Below are 4645 nucleotides of genomic sequence, written 5' to 3'. Positions count from 1 at the left end.
TTTATTTTGCTTTTTTAATTTAGAAATGAAACAATGGAAATATGTGTATGTTTTAAGATTCTGGTGTTACATTGCTTAATGTTGTTTAATTTCTTCGTGAAATGTAATACAATGGTGATGCTGTTTCATGTGCTGAGAGAGGGAGAGGGAGAGGGAAGAAAAGGAAGGAAGAGGGAGAGGGTGGGGTGGAAGCAAAAATAAAGAATGGAAGACAGAAATATTAAATGAATGAAATAGTGAATGGGGTTTGACTGTGAGAAGCAGTAACAGGGAAAAAAGTGGCATTTGGTGTTGATTCCTCAAAGGTGGTTTTCAGAAGTATTTCCAAATGTGCTACTATTTGTGTAAACAGGGTATAAAGACTCGGATTTGGCATTTGGGTAAATGCTGAACATGTGTATTTGTGTGTATTTGTACATATAAGCATGCAAGCATGTGTACACACACATGTATACACACATATGTATACACACATAATACATACATGAATCAAAATATCCAGTAGTATAGATCAATTTCAGCCAATCTTACCAACCAGTTTCACACTGACTGTTAAATAACTGGATATTAGTTAACAGCATTGTTAAGTAATACCTTGTGCTCTTAAGAGATGGCAGATATGGATAAAAATATAGCAATTGCTCTCAGTTTGTCATAACTAGTTTGTGGCTGCTGTGAAAACAGATATGTTGCTATGGAAAGCAAATAGAGCAAGAGTTATGAAGAGAACCGCAAGTAAGTTATAATTCTCAGAATCCTATAAAAGTTGTTCACCTTTAGAAGCGAACGTGTATATGGTTCTGCTAATTACAATGTTCTTTTGAGAACTATTAGGTCTTAGTAGACACAACATGTGGTCTATTTCTAGCACATTAAATGTCCACTTTAGTGGTCATCTTTATATATATAAAAATATACTTTAATCCCCTAAGATCTCAGATATTTTTTCTGAATCTCTCGGATTCTTTCAATGTGCTAGCTTCCTGGTAATAAATCGATATTAATTAATATCTGATTTTTACCCTATGTTTTAATTTGATTAATTCTCAAATTGGATGTATGCTACGCAGTAACAATTTTCTGCAGACATATTTCCGGAATTAGCGCGCCAAAACGAAGACATTTGATTTTTACCAGTACGTTGTAATGGCAACTAAGGGGTGTCTCCACGCTCCCCATAACTCCTGTCCTCCCGAACTGGGACTTCACCACCGGTTGCAGTTTTGTGTCTTACCCAGGACAAAAATTTCTCTATAAATAGGTAAAAACAGACTTTTCCTTTTTACGATTACGTACGAATGAATAACTTGAGAAAATGACCACCTCTGATTCGTTAAGTTCGTGAAAAAAGCCTACTGCTTGATAAAACAACCAGTCTGGTATTGAAAACATGAGTCTTGAACTATCTCGATAGACAGCGGTTAATCAAAGCTAATGCGTAATTTTATAACATTTTGTGACCCACTAGGATTCCGTTCGCGACCCATCAGTGGGTCGCAACTCATAGTTTGGGAACCACTGCGCTACACTATTATAGGTGCTAGGAGAAAGACTTCTGGTACAGGTGGTGGTGGTCGTGAGTTGGGAGGGCTTATCGCGAACGTCGAAATACCATGGAGACCCTATTTCCAAGTTAAAGGTGATGTAACATATCCACAAACAGAGCGAAAGCCGCTCATTAACAATCAACATGGGTAAGCAAGGATACAGAAAGAAAATGGGCAAGCGAAAATACAGTGAGAGAGAGAGAGAGAGACATAGTGTGTACATGTTGGCAGTTACGACGACGAGAGTTCCAGTTGATCCGATCAACGGAACAGCCTGCTCGTGAAATTAATGTGCAAGTGGCTGAGCACTCCACAGACACGTGTACCCTTAACGTAGTTCTTGGGGAGATTCAGTGTGACACAGAGTGTGACAAGGCTGACCCTTTGAATTACAGGCACAACAGAAACAGGAAGAAAGAATGAGAGAAAGTTGTGAAAGAGTACAGCAGGGTTCGCCACCATCCCCTGCCGGAGCCTCGTGGAGCTTTAGGTGCTTTCGCTCAATAAACATTCACAACGCCCGGTCTGGGAATCGAAACCGCAATCCTACGACCGCGAGTCCGCTGCCCTAACCACTGGGCCATTGCGCCTCCACAGTGTGTACATACATGTGTGTGTATTGACACCATTACATACACAAACATTTTAATGCAAAACTACAGATTCATTATCTCAATAAACAGACGTATTACATTTTTCTGTTGCCGGGCGGGGGGTGTACAAGACAGTTTTGATCGTGAATGCCATTGGATACGAAAAAGATACACACAGAAAAACCCTACCATATTCTAAATGTTAGAAAAAGAAAAGAGAAGGGAAAGAGTTGTTTCCCTTGTATTGTGAAGCTGATTTGATTTGATGCAAGACTTATCTCCCCTGCATTGTAAAATAGTTGTGTGCGGTTGTGTGTGTTAATTGCGTAATAACTTGCATGGTGACGGGAATTGCTTAATTTGTAACTTTTAGGGATTAATTTTGCAACATTGATGTTGCAGCTCTTCGGAAATTTCATCTTTACTGAATTTGTTTTTGCTGGATACATGTTATCACGTTACGTAATATAGAAATGTAACTATAACCTCGCGCCGACCAAAGCCTTGGGAGTAGATTTGGTGGACAGAAACAGAAAGAAGCCCATCGTGCGCGCGCGCGCGCATGCATGTATATATGTATCTGTGTTTGTCCCCTATCACTACTTGATAACCAGTCTTAGTGTGTTTACTTACTCGAGACTTAGCAGTTCGACAAAAGTGTCTGATAGAATAAGTACTAGGCCTTAAAAATAAGCCCCAGAGTCAATTCACTTGTTTAAAACGCTTCAAGACGGTGCTCTAGCATGGCCACAGACAAATGACTGAAACAAGTAAAAGAATAATATATATATATTAATTTAAAATCACTTCTTTAACTTTCTAAGACATCTCAACGTTTCTAAAAGCAGACTTCGTTTGTTTATTTACGTTTGTCGTAATTTGAATTTAATATATATATATATATATATATATATATATATATATATATATATATATATATAATCATAAATATACAGGGATTAGCTTGAGTTGCTTCTCCAACATACTGAAAATTCAGAAATAGCAGTCAAAGAACTACTGATTCCAAACTACAAATTTTTCTCTAACGGATGGCGATATTTATGGCACACAGAACAAAAAACTGTTTTTTGTTCTGTGTGCCATAAATATCGCCATCCGTTTAGAGAAAAATTTGTAGTTTAGAATCAGTAGTTCTTTGACTGCTATTTCTAAATTTTCAGTATGTTGGAGAAGCAACTCAATGCTAATCCCTGTATATTTATGATGACAAATGGTTTTACCGATAAAGGTTTTTTCATACTGAACTACTTGGCAAAATTGTTAATTATTAATTTTATTACTAATTGACGATTCCCTGCCCTATGTCTATATATATATATATATATATATATATATATATATATAGGTGCTGTACGACTCTTTTACTCTTTCTTTTAGCCCTCTTAACACTTTCTTCATTCTTTCCATTTTTCTTTTTCTCGCCCCCCCCCCTCTCACATTTCTTGGCTTTCTCTTCATTCTCATCACTTTGCCTCCACTTTTACCTCGCCCTGACCCTTTCCTTTCTTTTTCTCTCTTTCTTGTCCCTCCCTAATTCTTCAATCCCTCTGCCCCTACCTCTCTCTCTCCTCTCCTTCCACATGACTGGCGTTCCATCAACCCTGACCTTTCTTTCTTGGTTCGACTACCATCCGTACAGCAGTTCTTATATTCCATCCCTTGACTTTCATCTCTTATTTTCCTGCTGTAAGGCTTCCCTTCCACACACACCCGCTTAATTTAATTCGTCCTTAATCAAAAGACACCAGTTCTTAATGTCCTGTTGTCTGTATTTGTAATTGTGTATCCTTTCTCCGTTTTTCTTTTCGTCCTTATTTTCGTATGCATTCGCGTGCTTTCTTCCAAAGAATCTAGTGCTCATAGCTTATATTTTCTTGGGGCCAGCCAAATTGGAGCAGTCTTGAATATAACCGGCCGAAACTGCAATGACAATGTGGAACTCAGCTGATGATAGAAAGTTCCAAATGACCCGTCATTGTTTTTTCCTGTCCTTTTTTGTATCGTCTAACTGTCCGGATGTTTTGTTGTTGCCTGTTACAACTGGATCCGGCAGGTGTCCCAGGGCACCACAGCCTGGATCTAGTCGTTATCCTGCAACTGTGAGTAAATTCAGGTTAAGACGCAAGCCTATGAATACAGGATGTTGGAATGTTCGAGTGTTATTCGACAATGATTGTCTGAAATCTCGTCTGGAGAGAAGATTTGTGCTTGTTGCAAAAGAGTTACACTGATATAATATGGATGTTGTAGCATTAGCCAAAACAAGAGTTCATGGAAGGGGGAATTTCGTAGAGAAATCTGCTGGGTATCATTTATTTTGGAGTAGTAAAGAGACCTATAAGAGGAACTACCATGTAGTCATTCTAATTGCTTGATATCTTCAAGACTCCCATTAAGAAAAGGTTGCTATGCAACACTCAAAAGTGCATATGCTCCAACAATGAATTCATCAGAGAATGATAAACTTGCCTACTATCTATCACT

This window comes from Octopus bimaculoides, chromosome 27 (assembly GCF_046866305.1).
Source record: "Octopus bimaculoides isolate indiv1 chromosome 27, ASM4686630v1, whole genome shotgun sequence".
Lineage (NCBI taxonomy): Eukaryota > Metazoa > Mollusca > Cephalopoda > Octopoda > Octopodidae > Octopus > Octopus bimaculoides.
Note: the sequence above shows the minus strand (reverse complement) of the source record.